A 20462-nucleotide genomic window follows, 5' to 3' on the forward strand; every position below is an offset into this window, starting at 1 on the left:
CCCGGAGCACCACTACTTATACAGATCACTTTGCTTGTTTAAATGCCCTTGTGATTGAATGGATGATTACATCAAACTCTCTCAACAGCGCCCCTCTGGCTAACCCACAAGGATGCATGCATGCATGTGCTTCAATCACCGTGCACCTAATTGTCTTATCATATTACTGTGTGAACGCTGGCATTTTACTGCGGTTTCCCATTACAACCTTTGATTAATTCATACACTTGACTATATCGCCTGCAGCGAGTGTAAAGGTTGTATCTGCCTTGCCAGGATTCGGAACTGTGATCTGGCCTGCGCTGTAAACAGACTGTAGCACGGGTGGCAAGCCCATCACTGTTTTCTCTGGGCCAAACCTTAACCTTTACATGCAGGAGAAGAGAGACATGTTTTTCAGGATGTTTTTGCTGTTCATAATTGGCACACACATGTTCAGTTACAATAAGTCAAATATGACCCAAAACCACCATCATCCACAATGCACTTTTCTCCATTACATAGTCCATTATAATCACCTACTTCTGAAGATTCCGCAGTTGGACTAAAGGGAGACATCTTGTATTGGGAAGTAGTTCCCGTCTCTAATTGCATGATGCTGGATGTTCCTGCTACAATGCATACAAGGCATTGTAGTAGCACATTCAACATTGTGCACTCAGGACACTGGGCAATACATTAAAGCACGAGTTTCACATGCAGACAAATATTAAAATAATAAAACATGAGGTTCAGTAATAACTAGATATGCCCAGCTGATGTCCGACAAGGCTGTTCTCACTAGGAATCTGCTAAAACAACGTCTTAAACTTATATTTGCATATGTGTAATGTTTAAGCACATAATGAATAATACGCAAAGCATTAGCATGTATCCAATAATGACCACAATGCCTGGATTATTATACCAGCTCTTCTGAGGAATTAGCACAATGTATAGGGTAATTTGTATCGAACTCAAGTTGTTTAGGTACAAACAAACATATCATTTCCTGCAGGCTTGCAAATAGCAATCTGGAAAATTAAGTCCTACATTTATATTGTGTACTGAAATACAGAACCTCATGCATGCACCCCTAAGGCAAGAACAGTATTGCAGAGCTATACTTTAGCATATTTTCATAAACCATGAGTGTTCGTAAAGTTGTGATGCTCTCATAGCCCCAGCACTGCCCACTTAGCAAGCTTACCGTGCAACAAAACACACTGGATCACAAGCTAATGCCACTTTTTAACCACTTATTCTATTTTCCTAATGCCTGCATGTTAGATATTCAAACACTTTTTGTAGCATGGTTAATCTTTGTCACATTACACAACAATATGCATCCTTGTGACAGATATTGACTACCAGCAGGGCTCCTTATCAAACAGTTTATTTTGTTGGTTACCTTGAAAACGTCAAAGGGGAATTTTGAATCTTTCTTATTTTTAAATGTAAGTAGAAAATGTAAAACTGACAATAAAAGCCCAAACATCTAGCTGGACATTTTATTAAAATAAAAGTACCTCCTTTAGTTTTCTTGCACCCCTTGCTCTTCTGCCCTATATCTGTATGGTGCAGGCCCAGTCTGTCAGAAAATGCCGGCTAAACCAATATACTGGCATATGAACACTGATCACCCCATAAAGTGCATGACACACTAACCTATTGTCTACAAAATCTTGGCAGTCACTTATCAATAATACGTATGTCAACTCTGGGTATTGCACTTGATCAATGTATTCCCCAGTCATAGGTGAAGATGCAAGTGTAAGCACAAAGTGTAGTTTAAATAGTGTAAACAAAAAGCATGACATGATTCATTAGTCGGATAAGGCTATTACTGTGGCCATTTAAAAAGGCATAATATAAAGTAAAACACATGAGATGTTCACTTAAATCATCAACTAAGTTGTGCAAAAATAGCAGACTGAAGAGAGTTTTATTTGCCTGCAATGTTCTGTGACAATTCTTCAGCACATGGACACCATTCTGTTTCAATGACAGGGCTCTGTATTATCATGACATAAAATATGTCATAAACACATTAAAACTTCAATTTGTCATACATTTGCTTGGCAACACACTCCCTGTTTTACAGAAGGCTAATCTATACCTCAACTTGCCACGCTTGTTCTTACCCACTAAACCTGCACTGGTTCTGGCCTGTTCCGTACCCACATTTTCGTTGTGAGCTAAGCCTACCAACCTTGATCATGCTTCCATCCCATCGAAATTAAAATGCATTCATTTGCGATGGTATTTTAGACACATGCAGTGGAATACCTTATACCTTTAAAGCCCCAGAGGCAGTGACCCAGGCTCTAGCCATTTCCTCTAGTGTTGTTCATCGCTCAGTGCCGTAAGTCTGCAAGCATGCTAGTGTCAGTTTGCATACCATGCAGTTTTCTTATTTTGTGGTGTAGAAGTCATTGCCACTTTTTGAGAAGTATGTATTTCAGAATGCTTGCGATTTAGTGATCTTTACCATAGCTGATTGCTTATTGACTGTGATCAATTCAGCAGTTGCTCCCAACCTTTTTCTCCAAGCAGCATTGATTTACTTGGTCACTGATTTAGACACATGCCAAATATCGATCTGAAGCCTGATCTGTGGAAACCTCTCTCACATTTCTTTGGCTATGCTCACATGTCTGTTGGTGGCTTCCATTTTAAACTCTATGCCTCAAGATCAAAGCTATCCAATAGATTTTGTAAAACCGTGCCTCTCCAATGCAATCTAAGAAGTACATTGATGTGTAACATTGACAACCACAGATCTTACATTGTGCTACTGGCCAAACCCTTAAAAAGAGAAGTGCAATGTTTGGCACTAATACATGGGCTTTCACATGAAATATCACCAGCAAACCCAAGTCTTTTTCCAGTAAGTGCATTGCCCTGGCTGCCTTTTAAAGTCACCATGCTTCATCAATTGCAAGATAGAGATATTTCCTCTGGTTTTTGCTGCAGTTGTTCTTTTCTTGGACATGAATGCTCGTCCTACAAATGGACCTGATGTTTATCCTTTGATGAACGTTAGAACACTAAAGAAAAGATCACATGATACGTGCTTCAACATTACCAACGAAGAGTGGAGTGAACCAAGAATGGCTGTAGTGGGTGTCATGACAAGTCCCTTGAATTTTTATAAGTTGGTTCCAATTACATTTTTCGACAATAAACAAATGGGACAAGAAGTCCTAATAATTGATGTTGTGTATTTCAATATATTTAAAAATATAAAGCAGTCAGCACTCAAAAACTATATATTTAGGTTCCCATAACAGGCTTTCATTTGGCATTTCACTGTCTTCTACTGCACATTTTGTAGTATATTTCATCTGCAGTAGAGAGACTGTATTCTCGGTAAAGTTCTTGATTAACAGCAATACTTTCAAGCAGTTTGGAAGCTTTTAGAAGAGATATTTCAGGCGCTGGTGATGCATTTGGTGATATTGATCAAATACTGATTTCACCCTGCGACTCAGGCTTGGATGGCATGGATTGCAAAAAGGAATGACCGTGTTTAATTCCATGACTATATCTGAAATGACTGTTGTGTTGGAGACATTTCAGAATAGCAATGAAATTGCTATCTGCACTGGTGTTTAATTCAAATTCTGGCCACTGCATATAAGCATCTTTCATCCATATGTTTGATGATGGTTGTTTGTTTTTGGTTGTTGATGTTGAGAAAGCAAATCTGCCCAAGAAAATGCCATTTGACAGCTGGAGTCCCTTGTTTGTGGTGAGGTTTGGGTTTGTGGCCTTCGTTTTTCCTAGACCTCTATTAAATATGGTAACATTTGATAACAACATTTCAGGGATTGTTTTTTAACATAATGCCTAGCATAGTATGGTGTTAACAGTGCCACTTGAATGAAATGTTCTTATCAAGTGATGGTAATAGTACTAGTGCAGTCTCTTGATACTCCCGGGGTACTCAACTTTGTTTTCTCAGCCTTGCTGCCATTGAGAATTACTGATGTTGCAATGTTATTTGTGTACACCCCTTCTGAAAAGCCAGCAGATCAAGAGGGTGGATGCTGTGTCCTAAAAAATTTAATTCGACAACACAACCATGTCGGAGATACATACATTGGCTCTGAGGCATAAGAGGTCACCAATAGCACCCTGCCTTCTCCCATTTCCTCCCGTGCATAAGAAACAAATGGGTCAAGAGGAAAAGGCACAGTCATCATATTGCGATACTGCACAAGCACCTGGGAATAGGGCAACACATACACCAACCAAATAATCACCACCTAACCTGACTTTGCTCTGTTATTGGATAACACAACCCTGACAGGCATACCTGCATTGGGGGCAAGGCATACAAGGGCATGGGTAGGACATTGAAGAGGAAAGAGAACAATTCAGACATACAAAATACACATCCAGTGGTGGCATACCTATCACTCTATGACAATGATCCATATTGTACTTACTGTCCAATTTGTATGTGGAAAACGTGTTGGCACCGTATTTGCTAGGAACTATTTAGTCATCCTGTGCTAGCCTTCTGTAGTGAATTTGACAGACATGTACATCTAAGAACTGAAATGATGACTGCAGACATGGTAAAAATGTCCTCTTATATTTAATAAGAGTTCATGTGTCTGTTTACCAATCTCATGTGGTTGAACCGCAAGTTGGGTAGCCATTGTTGGATTAGTGAAATATCTTTGGGGGAAATATGGAGTGCAGTCCCTAGCTTCTTGGTATGTGTAGCATTAGGACAACATATGACCATGCAAGGAAGTATTTTACTAACATGAAAAATCTGCAATAAAAAAGAGTTTTAAAGTAACTAATACTTTGATTGAGGCAGTAGACATTATAAAAGAAATGCTACTTTGAAATCAGGGTTTGTCAGTCCCGGCAATTGATATCACAATTCACAGATTATCTTTTGTGGCCCAGTTAACATAATTCTGTTGGTAGGTAATTGAATTGAATTTAGAACAGGAATGAAGAGAAATAGTAACACATGAATGCAATTGATTCGAAACGTTACTTACCTTTCATGCTTGATGGTAAAGAAAAATGCTGTATTGGCTAATAAAGTGTCCGTAATTGAATTTGTTGTAACGAATAAACTTTGGAAGCAACTAATATTTTATAGCCTGGGGTTTTAACATAGTTGTAAAACATGAAGACAGAAACTTGATGAGTAGCTCTTAACCTTTGTGGAATTATCCCCAGGCTTTGCAAATGTGAATAGATTCTTGAATAGCTTTGAAGCTATTGTACCTCTGAGAAGCAAAATGATACAAGTGCTCAATGCAATGCAAATCTACATACCAATATAAGATGGTGCTTAGAAGAGGGGAGTGTTGCCTTGAAAGAGTGGTACCACACCCTGGTGTGAAAAGCTGGTCTATTGTCATTGGCAAATCCAAGACTTGAAGTCACATCAAACAGAACAAAACATGCATTTCTGTCAAAGGCAGATGACAGCAAAAGGTAACCAATTGTTTTTTTAATTACATTCAAAGGAAACGGTCCCGGTAGTTCATTTGTATTAACATGTGAAAAGATGTTTAAAGAATTGCCACAACAACATGAAGAGATAGAGATGTCTACAGGTATGGATGGCTTACAGTCTGCAGATATATTGGGGCTGAACACATCACCGTATAGGTGAGAGAACTCACTGGCGCATCAGCTGTGCGATTACTGGTGCATTAACCATCTCCTGATCAGTCACAGAGAGAACAGTCAAATTAATTAATAGCAAGTGGAACATTTTGCAACATCCTTCAAAAACGATAAGATTGTTTTTGTGAATAAGCTACTTGTTTTTATACTTTCCATTCTTGGGCTTTACTTTCAGTGTTTTTGGTTTGGTATCTGGCAAAGCCAATTTGACGAGTCCACATTGATCAGCATTCCAGGGGGTGTGGAAGGGATGCATGAGTAAATTACAATAAGCTTACTGACATCCACAACACTCCCCCTCCCCAGTATAAAAAGTTATAATAAAATACATGACATCCTACAACCATTACTCATCTGCCTTCTGCATTTCCCACCACTCCCTAAAACATATAAGAAAAAAATACCTGACATATTTCTGCTTGCCCTGTTAAAAAAATCCAACAAAAAATAATAACTGATATACTGTCCCCCAATCCCAACTTCCTCGTCATTTTCCCTATGCCTGCCCAAAGCCATACAGGCACAGATTAGGTAGTGTTTGGAACTGCTTCAGAGGGCAATCACTGCTTGTAAAATATGTCCTTACCCCACAGAATCTGCTACTCCATTTATCAAGCAATCAAGGCTAAAGCGCTTAATCAGGATTGATGTAACCCACTGAATACACAGGCTTTAACTGTTCCCTTGTGCCCCCACCCTTCACACACACAGGTGTTGCCTGTTTTGCTTGATTCTTCTACCGTGCTCTCCCTTCCCTCCCCCTCCAGTCTATTTCTGCAGGAGTCTGACCTGATACATTCTGGTTGGACCATCACCGACTTTTGGCCAATGCTGGACTTGACTAATATGGACTTCATTGTTTCACGGTGCGTCACCCTTTCTCAACTCTCATGCTGGACTTCCTTTGCATCTTGTACTCATGGCAGCCCTGAATCATGCTGTTCGAATCTTCATCTTGTATCCTGGCTTGCAACGTTATGTGTTACTACTGACCTCTGCAATTGTATTAGCTCTCCCCTCTAGCTTCTCCACTCTTTTTGACTGCTTACTCTGTTCTCTGTTTCTCTCCTTTTCTCCCTTTTCCTATATCCTCCCCTCCTTTCCTTACTTTCTTCTATGCACTTACTCTATCAGAATTGTTCCTGGACCTAGTATGATAGCAACCTCATCGGTCCCCCATTCCCCTTAGTTGCCCCCACTCCAGCACTATCTGAAATGTCATCAGGCCTAGTATGATAGTCGCTTGTTTTGTTCCTCCCCTCCCTTTCTGCACCCCTCACCCTCCCTTTTGTTTTTATCCGGCTCTACCAGAAATGCTGTCAGGCCTAGTACGGTAGTCACCTGTCTGTTTCCATTTCCTTCCCACTCTCCCCCTCCCTTCCTTATCTATGTCTTAGCTCTTGCACTATCTAAAATGTCGTCAGGCCGAGCACGATAGTTAATTTCACATTCTTACTGTTCATGGCCTGTAAGAATGTCATTGTATTTTCCTTGTTCCCTCCCTTGCCTTGAAGCACTTTGAAACACATAGTTTATTTATATAGCATATATACACAATCATATCATATCAATTAGCCTACAGGGCAGTAGAGGAGTGCTCTAAATATCATAACATCAGACTACAGTGGTGGAAATCATTTGAGACATTGTGAGACAGTGCTATAAATTAGTACACTGTGCAGCTGATAGTTGTGACAAATATTAGTCAGCACCCATCATGGCAGCTCAAATTCAAGCAAATGCCTCAATATGACTAAGCTGAGTTTGGGAATGTCACATTTGCTATCACTGCCTTGCAGCTGGAGTTCTTCCAGTGGTCTTGATGTTATTCCTTCATCGCTATACTCAGGTTCAAACATAAAACTTTGCAAACCGTCCATACTAAACTTTAAATATATGGGTAGGTGAAAAAGCATTAAGTAATTTGCCCAACTTATGAGGCACATTATAGGCAAACCAAGTAGGACGATTGGGATGATAAATGACTTAGCAATGGAAATCACACTGTTTGTAAAAATATCCAATTGAAAGAGATATGTCCACAACATGCTTATCACAAAATATGTTTCTGAAATAATTAGTAATGGTCAGCATTCAAACTATTATTTAAAAACTGAGAATGCTTTGTGAACTGCACACATGACAGCTGCAGGTTCTTTTGTGCCCCACAACATTTTAATGAAGAGTCCATTCATTCCTTGACCCATACCATTACCAGCACATGATGTATTATTAACATATATCATTTTTAATTAAAAACACTGTTATGATTGCTTTAGAGAAAGCTTTATTATGTTATACTTTCATGAGGCTGTAGAAAGATATTTGGTATAGCAAAAATATAGCCTTCACATTAGTTTCAATCATGGAGAATAAGTCACACAAACACGGTTAACAAGATGTGAACACAGAAATGCCCTGCTGATATGCAAGAGCATCTTCTGCATTTCTATGGCAACAAATGATTTCATCAAGATGTTAAGAGAGTATAGAGGTCAATTTCGCAGGCATCAACAGAAGGAAAGTTGATATGATCTGTGACACCACAACACAGCTTTTAAAGCTAAGTGATAAGATTAAGGAAGAATTAAACATAGCAGAAAGGACATTCCTCTATGACGCCACTATTCAAAATGCTAAGGACAAATTGGAATTCATTCAGAAGTGGCAGGATGAATTTTTGAGAACTTTTACTACAAAGAAAATTGATTAATTGAAGAAGGATTAAGTGACCTTGGATAAAGAAAAATTCTATCCATCTATACAAGTGGATTAATCTGGGAAACCATATTGGGGTTCTGCTTAGCCCCCAGAACAGTGGGACACAATCTAGGTACAAGAAAAAATGTGTCTCTTTCTCAGATTCCTCTTCAGGATCAGAACAAGAACCAGAGCAATACTGTGAAGGTGGCAATTACCTGAGGAGAGGACAAAGGCATCCTTTTTAAGGAAGAGGCCATTTTTGACAAAGGGCGAGAGGGAGAGGAGATACACTTATACCCAACCAGCAGCCTCCACATATAGCGACTCCTTCACAGATAGATACATTTCAGACAAGGAGGAGAGTGTACAGGAGATAACCGAGATCTCTCTGGTCTTTAACATATCCTTGAGGGCATTACCATAGGCGGAATTGTCAGTAGTAAAACTGAGTTGATCTTTTGTGCTGATCAACAATGTATCTCAGGTGACTCTGGATATTGAACTCTGACGATTTCTACATCAAATCAAATTACAAGATATTTTTTAAGGATGTGGTACAGAGGCATCATAAACAAGTGTTACACCATTCCGCCCCTCGTCCTCTTTTGTTCCTGCCAACAATATGATGTCCAAGGACGATCATATTTTTGAGAAAGCCATCCTAAAAGGTTTAGAACATATATATATATAAACATGATAAACCAATATAGTCATTCAATTTTGCAAAAAAGAAATAAAACCTTCTTCAGTCACTCGCGGACCCAAATATTGTCATCAAAAGTGCTGTCAAGGGCAGAGGGATTGTGATAATGCACAGTGACGCTCTAAAAAAGGTGGGACATTTGGACGCCTACAATCCACTCTCAGGAGAGCATTTAGAATACCTCAAAGCTCAAATTTGAGAGATTACCAATAAGTTATTGAGGCTGGATTTCTTACTGACAAAGAAAACACCTTTCTCAATCCCAGCAATACGAGAACTCCTATTTTTCATATTCTGCTAAAAATATACAGGTCCTCTCCAATCCCCCTGGATGGCCTATTGTGTCTTTATGCAGCACCACATTGGAGCTGGTGGGAAAATAGGTTGATTAATTCCTCAGACCATTAGCCATGGAATCAGCCACATTTCTTTCTGACTCAAGAGATTTGATTAATACAGTTGAAGATGTACTGTTCAATCCAGACCATGACCTCTTTGTAACTTTGGATGTGGAATCCTTATGTTCCAATACCCCTCAAGGAGAAGCCCTTGACGTCTGAAGAGATTTATTTAGATGGTAGGACTACACCCCATCATTTCTCTACTGGTTTGATCCTTGCATTATTCTATGACAAGACAGGAGGCTCGAATTATGCTTTACTCTCTTTAATTACTGCCATTCAGCATTTTCAACAAAATATTTAAAACCGTAACATTTGCTCTTTTTTTCTCTCTTATGTAAAAAATGCCAAATATGAGAGGTTTTAAAAGTTCTAAAGTCACTGTTCTTTGTTGCACTACCTCCACCATGATCCTCCGGGGCTTAGTAGTACTGACCTCTCCTGATCCACCTATCCCAGAGCAGGTCGCAGTATAAGAACCCTCCATGATAGTCCTCTGCCTCTTTCTTTTTGCTGCCATTTTGAGATAAGTACCTGTCTCTTATTTAATGACAAGTTTCAAGATGTACTTAAAACATTTTGGGAAAAATGATTATTTGTATTACACCTCTTGTCTTCTAGACTTATTTTCGTGAATAAGTAATTAGTGCTTACCTCCGGGAGTGCAGCGCGTGCATGCGTCTGTAAAGTATATATATTTATTAACATGCAAAAGTTGTAGAATTTTATAGTTCGGAATTTTAATATAACAGGAGCGGGTGCCAGAGCCGCGAGCGAACGCGCCCACCTTATGCCGGCCCCGCTCCGTCACGAGACGCCGAAAGCACGGCGGTCTCTAGGATCCAGGGGAGCGGGAGAAAATATACTTCCCGGCATTCCCTGGGAGCACATCAGTGCTCGCGCCTAACGTTTTCATTTCGTTTGCGAAGCCGAGAGTGACAGAAAGGCTCCACAACACGGAGATTTAAAAAAAAAAAAGAATTTTACCGTGCGGAGGGGAGGAAGGGATTATCCTGCTAAAACAAAGGCTTTTCCTTCCACTGCTTTGTGCAGCCTTCCCACCCCTCAGGGCTGACAAGCTGATAGTTGGCCCTGCCAACAGCAGTGATGGCTGCATACAGAAGCCCTGGCCAAACACCATCAACTTCTCCTGAATGGAGTGCAGAAGAATGGGAGGAATATCCCCCCCACCAGGAAGCTGATTTATCTCAGAGCTTTAAGAAAGTGTTTGGGGACTCGCTTACTCAAGCAGTCTCTCTAGAAAAGGCGGACAGAGAGCCCAGAAGAAGGGCCGTCAGCCGGACACCCCGCAGCTGGGGTTGAACCGAAGGGGCGTAAGGTAGCTCGGAAGAGCAAACACTCTTTGACCCCCCGAGCACTAATGAAAGGGAGGATGCTGCTCCCCAAGATGTAAGCGACCCCGTTGCTAGGCTAAAGAGAGCCTTCCTGGATAAACAGAAAGAGAACCAGGACAGACCCCCTACCCCAGGGGTGAACAATTTAGGGGATTATGACGAGGGGTACTCGCCCGATGATGAGGGGGAAGGAGACGAAGACATCTCACGACACTTTGAAGAAAATGTCGACCCTCAAGATTTGGAGAACACCGCTGACATCTTCGACCCAGAGACTATCAGACACCCAAAATCTTCTGAATGGGTGCCATCACCCAGGGTAGCAGCGTACATGTCTCAGCGCATAAGAAAGCCGTTGGAGAAAGAGGTGCGATCGCGCATGAGGTCGGACTGCCCTAGGCCAGTGTTGCCAGGGAAGCTGGCGGAAATTCTGGACCTGGATCCCAAGATGGTCACGTTTGTGACTAAGTCCGCGCGTGATATTAGGAAAGGCATTGACCACGCCTGGAGGTGATGCCAGGATAAGCTGTTGGACATGGCAGGTCCTCTAGCAAAAATAATGGACCTGGCGGAGAAGTCAAAGGACACCGGAACTCCAGTAGACCCCCTCGCTCTAGAAAGCTGGACACAGAGGGCAGTGTGTCTTCTGCGAAATGCCAATTGCACACTTTCGTCAGAAAGGAGGAGAGGAGTCTTATTGAAGATTGACGAGAAATTAAGCGATCTAGCCTCCTATGAGGCAGGGGAAAATGCCAAAGGCCTCTTGTTCGGCGAAGCTTTCTCCAAGGAGATGGCCCAGTTTGTGGGCACATACTCAGCATTAGAGAGTGCTCAGAGCTCAATAAAGAAAATCTTCCCGGGATGTGTTTTTTCCGGGACCGGATGACACAGGGGCCGGACGTCCGGTCGCTACAACTATCAGCGCAGGCCCCAGGGACAGCGAGCCCAATACTGTGAAGGGAAACCTCAGGATACCTTCTTCCCATCCAGATCCAGATTTCTGAGAGGGAGAGGATCTTATCGGCAACCCAGTGCCACCGTCGGTGAGTACAGAAAGTACGAGAGTAGGAGGGAGAACTCTCCAATTTTTGAGCGAGTGGCGAGCGCTGTTGCGTGATGCATGGGTGATACAAGCAGTAGCAGGGCTGCGGCTAGAGTTTGTAGGAAACCCCATCCAGAGAGTAGAGCCTTCCCCATATATATGGCAAGCGAGGAGTTGGAGTTGTTACATGACGAGCTCCTCAGTCTAGTAAACAAGGGAGCTATAGAGCGATATATGCAAGAGGAGCCAGGTTTCCTCAGCAACATGTTTCTGGTCCACAGGGGAGACAAGACTCGACCAGTCATAAACTTGAAGAGTTTGAACGCATGGCTCAAGTGCAATCATTTCAAGATGGAAGGTATTCACCTTCTGCGCAATCTCCTGCACAGAGGAGACTACTTAGCGCATCTGGATCTCAAGGACACTTATCTTACAATTCCGATAGCTCAAGAATTTCGGAAGTACCTGTGCTTTTGATGGAAAGACCAGATTTGGTGTTTCTCTTGTCTCCCATTTGGGTTGGCGTCCGCCCCGTGGGCCTTCACCAAAGTGATGAAACCGGTTGCGGCTGCCATAAGAGAGAGAGGGATACGTATTATCATATACCTAGACAATATTCTCGTGCTAGCCGCAGACAGAAGTACTCTCATCAAAAATGTACAATGGATATGTACGCTCTTGTCCTCTCTAGGGTTCTTAGTAAATTGGGACAAGTCACAACTAAGGCCAGTTCAGAGACTGGAATTTCTGGGCTCCACCATAGACACAGTGAAAGCAACCCTTGAGCTCCCTCATCACAAAGTGAGAGCAATAAAGAAAGAGCTCAGAGTAGTGATAGCGAACAAGGTTATTTCGCTTCGCTGTCTAGCCAGAGTAGTGGGATTGTTAGTCGCCTCGATTCAGGCGATATTTTCAGGCCCGATCCACTACCGAGCTCTTCGACGTCTCAAGATCAGGCATCTACAAGGGGGCGTAGGGTATCACCAACCGGTGACCTTGGACAACGAAGAGCTCACTGAGCTCCACTAGTGGCTTCAGAATATGGAGGCGTGGAATGGCCGAGCCATTTTCGGAGACGCACCAGAGTTAGTCATAGAATCGAACGCAAGCAGGTCAGGCTGGGGAGCCAGATGTGAACATGTAGAAACAGGAGGAAAGTGGTCAGAGCAAGAGTTGCATCTGCACATAAACTGCCTCGAAGTGTTAGCAGGTTCATTTGCAGTGCGAGCCTTCACGAAAGACAAGGTAAGGTGTTGTGTTCTGCTCAAGATGGACAATATCTCTGCAGTTCGCTACATAAACAAACTGGGAGGGACAAAGCCCAAGCTATTAGCGGAATTAGCGAAAGATTTCTGGCATTATTGCCTGGAACATCATATTGCAGTCACAGCAGAATATTTGCCAGGGGCTCTCAACGAGGTAGCGGATTGGAACTCAAGATATCTGATTGATTCAAGCGATTGGAAACTACACCCACGAGTTTTCGAGAAGCTGCAGAAGCGCTGGGGCCCAATACACATAGATTTATTTGCGTCCAGACTGAATGCTCAGACGCAGACATACTTCAGTTGGAGGATAGACCCGGGAGCAGCGGGCATGGACGCATTCCTACAGCCTTGGCACGGTGCGACTCATTACGCATTCCTGCCATTTGTCATGATCACGAGAGCGTTAGCGAAGGTTCGCAGAGATCGCGCCGAACTTGTGATGGTACTACCGCTCTGGAAATCTCAGCCTTGGTTTCCAGTAGCGATGGAACTTTCTTTGGATTTTCCGAGGATAGTTCTGCATCAGCTGGACCTTCTACTGGGACCCACCGGCCAGATCCATCCCCTGATATCAACGGGCAAGCTGCAGTTGATGGCCTGCAGGATTTCAGGAGAAAATGGGAATTGCCAGGGATTTCACGAATCGCTGCAGATTGCATCAAAGACTCCTGGGCGCCTTCCACCATCAGGAGCTATAGCACTGCATGGAAAGCCTGGGTGCAATGGTGCACAGACCAGTGTCTGGATTCCATTTCAGCCCCTTTAGTGCAAGTTCTTAACTTTCTGGCAACTAAATTTCAAGAAGGGGGAGTTTTTAGAACGATAGGTGTTTACAGATCAGCAATCTCAGCAGGACACGATAAAATAGAAGGGATTGCAGTAGGCGAGCACCCAGTGGTCCTGAGGCTTCTCAAAGGAATAAAAATTAGGAAGCCCCCAGAACCGAAGTACGCAGTCTTATGGGATGTCAGAGTAGTGTTCCAACCTTTCCTTAGATGGCCAGCGAACAGAGACTTTTCTCGCTCTCAGTTATCAGGTAAACTGGCCATGTTATTGTGCCTTACATCATGCCGCAGAGTATCGGACGTAAAGGCATTGGAAATCGATAGGAAGATCTTCGATCCAGAAGGAGTAGCTTTTCACGTAGCGAAAAGAACGAAAACAGGATCGCGAGTGATTTCATACCCTTACTTCACAGAAAATGAGAAGCTATGCGTTGCCCAGTGCATCAAGGATTACGAAATCTCCACAGAACACCTTAGGCCGCGAGGGGTTTCCCAATTGCTTATAGCGCACAGAAAACCTTACCACGCAGTTGCTGCACCCACTATCGCTAGATTGGTGCGCAAAGTCATGCAATGGGCTGGAATTGATCTGTCAGTATTTGGGGCACATTCTACGAGGGGTGCAATGGCTTCTAAAGCATTTACAGCAGGGATATCTCTTCAGGACATTATGAAATCAGCAGATTGGTCCTCAGAGTCGACTTTTAAAACCTTGTACTTCAAGCCGGTTTCTATTATAACTAATACAGTGGTGGCTAGCTTTGAACAAACATAATGCGAGCCTCCTGTCTTGTCATAGAATAAAGATTGCCCACGCTAACAGCTCAGGAAGTCTTCATTCTATTAAAGACAAGGAGGCGAGCATTATATCCCACCCAATGAAGTATTTTAAAAATCTGAACCTGTATATGTATATGTAATTTTTGATGTTCAGATGTTGTTGGCCCGCCCTCATAAAGTATTTTACATTTCTCGTAGGAGAAGACCAGAAAGCGACTTGACTCCATACACAGATCAAAGATATTGAGAAGTTTGCTCAAAGGGGTCCGGAGAACCTAGCAAGTTACAGTTGAACAGCCAGTTCCAGTTTCGTCCAGCGTCACGGTTGATCAAATTAAGGACAGTTTCAAGTTCAATACACACTTGAGAGAAAAAGGAAAGAGGCAGTGGACTATCATAGATGGTTCTTATACTGTGACCTGCTCTTGGATAGGTGGATCAGGAGAGGTCAGGACTACTAAGCCCCGGAGGATCATGGGGGAGGTAGTGCAACAAAGAACAGTGACTTTAGAACTTTTAAAACCTCTCATTTAGTATTTTTTACATAAAAGAGAAAAAAAGAGCAAATGTTACGGTTTTAAATATTTTGTTGAAAATGCTGAATAGCAGTAATTAAAGAGAGTAAAGCATAATGCTCGCCTCCTTGTCTTTAATTGAATGAAGACTTCCTGAGCTGTTAGCGTGGGCAATCTTTATTGGCCATCGCACTGAGCAAGAATTACTTCAGTTTCAAAAACACCTTTTACTTCCATACTAAAGGCACTTCAATGGGCGTAGCTTTTGCCCCAAATTTAGCCAACCTATATATGCCTAAATTTGAAGAACTATACATTTTGACTAGGAAAAACCCTTTATTTTCTGCCATCAGGATGTTAAAATGGTATATTGATATCTTTCTTATTTGGGACACAAGGGCAGGAAACATTGACAACTTTTTTGTATGGATCAATGCATAAAATCCACAGTTAAAATTCACTTCAACCAAGGACAATTCTGCCATCACTTTTTTAGACTTGTTCATTAAGGTATGTAATGAGAGATTGGTGGTGAGTCTGTTTCGAAAACCAACGGTCAGAAACCCCTTCACCTCAGAAGCTTTCACACCAAAGCATTTAGACAAAATTTGCCATATGGGCAATTTCTGAGAATCAGAAGAAATTGTACTTCGATGCAGAATTTCCATAAAGACGCAGATATCATGACTGATCGTTTCCTTAAAGGAGGTTCCCCCGAACACATTTTGAGTCGTGCCAGAAAAAGAGCTTGAAATCAAAATAGATCTTCTCTTTTAGAGAAAGCACAAACCAAAAGGGACTCATCTAAGATGGTATGTGTCGGCACCTTTTGCCCTCACAGCAACGCCATCCAAAAATTGGTACTCAAGAGCTGGCATATCTTGCAGCTCAATAACTCGGAATTCCAGTCAACTTTATTTGCTTTTAAAAAAGGAAAACATTTGAAACCTTATTTGGTGTCTGCAGATAGGCAATTCCGAGATGGGGACAGAATTTAAGGTCATATCTGGGATTACCGCCAGTTACAGGGCATTATCCTTGCGGCAATTGTACGGCCTGTAACTTTACTGCAGCAAAACAAAGCTTTGTAGTTAAAGACAAGGAGTGGCATTTTAAATGTCATAGTACTTCCAAAGGTTGCAATGTGGCATACATTGTGCAATGTCCTTGCACAAATATATATGTGAATAAAAGTACCAGACAATTTAGAACTGCATAAAGGAACACAGATCTAGAATCAGAACTAAATCCTCAGCAGCACCCCTGCTGGATCATTTTGTCTTGATGGGTCATAACCAAGACGAATTTACCTGGTTGGTGATTGACAAAATAACTGGGGTAAACCACCATTCGGTTCAAGATAAATTGGCCCATCGGGAACAATACTGGATGTACACACTTCAGAGTTTTGTTGAGGGTCTAGTTCACAGGGAGGAATGGGACCCGTTAGGTTGTATTTAAACAATTTAAACCCCCACTCTGTCTTCTTGATATGGGGCCACTGTCTTTCAAAATTGAAGACCACTTTACATGTGTTTATTCAGGCATCTGTTACTTGGTGCGTCACGTTATTACATTCCCTTGGACATTTTGTTCCATTTTTAAAATGCCCATCTTTACCAGCTATGTATTCCTTGGTCATCTTGGTTATGAATTTGAGACATTCCACTCATTTACCTTTACAACAACGATTATTCAGCATGGTTACTGCCTGTCTCATTTGGCAGCCATTTACACTTTTTACAATGTTTTATCATAAGCACACATTTGTGGCATTTTCTTTAATGGCGACCATATCCTGACCTTCCATACAGCTGTATTTACTGTTGGTGTGGTCTAATGCTTAGATTGTCCCAACATGGAGGCTATGTTCATTCAACGTAACATGCATGCTCGGTACACTGGTCCTTTTGGTTAAAACACAATAGTTACCAGCCAGCACTCGGTGGACGGCATTGTACACCGTGACCAAGGTTGCAAGACGTGATTTATTGGCAATTCTATGACGGCACACAGGTACTTGGTATTTGACTTAAGGTGCCCTGATTCTGAACACTTGCTTTACTGAGGTTCTGCAAGTTGAATGGTTAATATGTACTTTCCTTCGAAGGTCATTTCAGCGCACAACTCTGTTCAGAAATTATGTTTTCAAGAAGTATATATTGAGCGTGCCAAGTTGCCACCCGTGATCTATCAAGACCATTAAGGTATTTACAAACTTAATTTTTTTTTATTTTGAGCCCTATCGTGTATATGTTGTTATTTTGAATGGGTTGGTTAATGTCTAAACTGTGGCCTGTTACAAATGTCATTCCAGCCTGCCATTCCATCAGAATGAGGTTGGCTTTGTCTGACCTTGATTATTGTGAATTGTGGATTAATTGTCTGTACGAATTCATTTAGCACTTTCCACTTTATTGTGTCAATGTATGACCATGTATTTGTCTGATTGTTTGTTATTAATATATTGTAGTTTTGCCTTTGCACTTTTTGGAAGGCAGAGGTAAATAAATGGAATCATTTATATCAGGCAGATGTTTTTGGCAACATGTGACTTTGAGCCAAGTTGATGGCTACAATTGGTAGCATCATATTGCATACATTGAAATTGATTTACGTAGAAGGTATCCTTCATACATCTTGTAGTTTTCATTGACGATCTGTGACAGTACAGCAGTCAATATTAACTCGATCGGGTCGGACTATACATTAACACAAGACTGCCTTACTGGAGAAGGCTGGGTCTCAGTGTTCAAGGCATGCAAAAGCAAGCTCTACTCTGTCGAAACATGATTATAATACATTTCTATAAGGTGTGGAAAAGCTGTACAGACTAGTTATGGAGAAATAGTGAGAGGGAGACCATTGCTTTAACAGACTCTTTAGGGGAACCAGCAATGAGCTCTCTGAGCTTTGCAAAGAGAGGGATGTGAACTCCGGGGTGCTTTTTACGTACAAGAAATTGTATATAATATACTATGTCATCAGCATCAATTGGATTGTTCCAGGGCCAAGGAAAGGTTAGGAGGACAGGAAATAGATGAGCATTATTTGTGGTGTTCCGGGCACACGGTTTGAGCAACGAATATGTTTTAATATTCTATAAAGATATCCAACTTTGCATATCGAATCTTTATATGCCCAGTATTTGGATCATATACAAATGGCCATTAGTACTTCACGCTGAATTTAAAGATATATTTTCCTACTATGGTAGTCACATGTGTTCCCGTAAAATCACATCTGTAAAATCCTGTGTTTTTTATTACTTATGTAAAAAAGTAACAAGCTGCACATTATTCTAGCCAGGGTTATCTAAAGAAAGTTTTAAACATTACGGACAAAATTAGTTTAAGCAATAAAATAAATAAATGTGACGGCACTGCATTCATTTGAAGTGGTGGGGCATGGAGGGGTACTGAGGGCTGAGGGTACTAGATCGGCAAAATTCCTTGCTTTTTTACAAGACAGAGGAAAATGTCCCCTCCACCTTGTGCATGCTGAAAATTGCATGCAAGGGACCCAACAGCACGTAAGAATGCAATCACCCTTTTTTAGAAAATGAGGCCGATAAAAACATTATTGAAAAAAACTCAAGGGTAACTCTACCATATCATCAATGCCAATCTGGACAATGTTTCCCTCCTTCCTGCAGCACTCCAGCAGAAGTACCACAAAGTCTTCTGTGATCCCCAAAAGTACTGTCTATGCTCTATGCATAGATGGATGTCCCGGCAGACACGTCTAATAGACAAAGGGCCTCATTACGACCCAGGCGGTAAGTTACCGCCTGGGCCGTGACCTTACCACCATGGCGTAAACTACGTTTACGCCATGGTGGTTGGCGGAATTACCGCCCCATTCCGACCTAGGCGGGGCGGTAAGTCCCCAATCCCCATTTACCCTTCCCCATTCCCATTTTTGCCCCATAGGGCATAATGGGAGTGGGGAAGGCGTTAATTATGCCACCGTAAATTACGGTGGCGTAATTAACTCCATGGTCCCTTAGCGCCATGGATTTTAACACCTGCTAAAAGCAGGTGTTAAAAGCACCATGGCGCTAGGGGACCTCGTAATTGGCGGTAAGGGGTCGGCGCAGCTAACGCTGGCGTTAACTCCTTACCGCCAGGGTCGTAATGAGGCCCAAAGTGTGACTTCGTAGGGCCAATGTTTTCTTACCGGGAATTAGGAAAGGGGTTTGTGACTTTTGAAGTACCAATCAGTTACACTGGCCCCGGGTAAAGGAACTGAGCATGAAGGAGATGCTGAAGATCCTTTACGGGGTTCCCACTTGGATTCTCTTGGCTTACAAATCTGGCACTGAACTGGTGGACATGGAACCGGGAAGGGGCAGGGATTCCTCAGAATTGCTTTCTTCTAAAACTCATGGAAAAAGGGAAGAGGGATTTTAGAGTGCTTGGAGTAGGGGAAATGGGGCTTTAGTCACAGTAGGCCTGGTCCATCACTTCAAGCACAATAACACACTCTGATTTCTTTAGAAGAAAGAGGTCAATTGCAGTGAGAAAAGTGCGTATAAGGGTCAGATAACAGATCAATACTGGGCATCAATGTAGACTTACAGGGGTACACATTTCAAGTTGCAAGCTACTGGCCAGCCAAAAATGTTACTTGCCACCTCAATTCTACACATACACACACTACAGCATTTCTTACTGGACATGAGTCAATTAAATAGGAGAGAAAGCACATTTTTTCACCCTGCACATATATATTAGGCCTATAAATGTCTCTGCTTGCTTGTAAGTGCCAGGTGCACTCAAATATTGGAGGAGTTCCTCGAGAAAAAGACACATCCTCCGTGCGTCGTTAATCATCAAATAAGAAAGTATAAAGGAAATCTATCAGAGTTACAAGGGACGATGGACATCTCATGATATCAAATGTCACTTCTTCTAATGATGTCATGCCTCATCTCATAAACAAGGGGTTTCGGGGAGTGTCTCTACTACCGGCCTATATCCCGGTTTAGAGTCTCAACCAGAGTCTTTAGCTCACCATCCTTTCACAGAAGAGAAATTTCCACTACATATCAGTCTTTGTCCTGCACAATGGCAGTCCAGCACCGAAATGCCTAGAAATTCTCTTCTGAACAAGAGTACCAACAACAACCCCAGACACGTGTTTTGGCCTGGTTGGGCCTCGTCAGTGAGGGGGCTGTGCCTCTCTACGAACAGTGAGCAAGGGTCCCACGTCTGGATTACCCTAATAACTTAGGGTGAAAACCCAAAACTACTTAATATGCA

At 42.1% G+C, this 20462-nt stretch overlaps 1 protein-coding gene across 1 annotated transcript in view; it reads right to left on the bottom strand.

Moving 5' to 3' along the window:
* Positions 1-20462, bottom strand: part of SLCO4C1 (solute carrier organic anion transporter family member 4C1) — an 812270-nt gene that overhangs the window by 616706 nt on the left and 175102 nt on the right. The gene's annotated exons all lie outside the window — the stretch shown is intronic.

The sequence above is a fragment of the Ambystoma mexicanum genome, chromosome 6p (genome assembly GCF_040938575.1).
Source record: "Ambystoma mexicanum isolate Mex_15411 chromosome 6p, UKY_AmexF1_1, whole genome shotgun sequence".
In the NCBI taxonomy this organism is placed as follows: Eukaryota; Metazoa; Chordata; class Amphibia; order Caudata; family Ambystomatidae; genus Ambystoma; species Ambystoma mexicanum.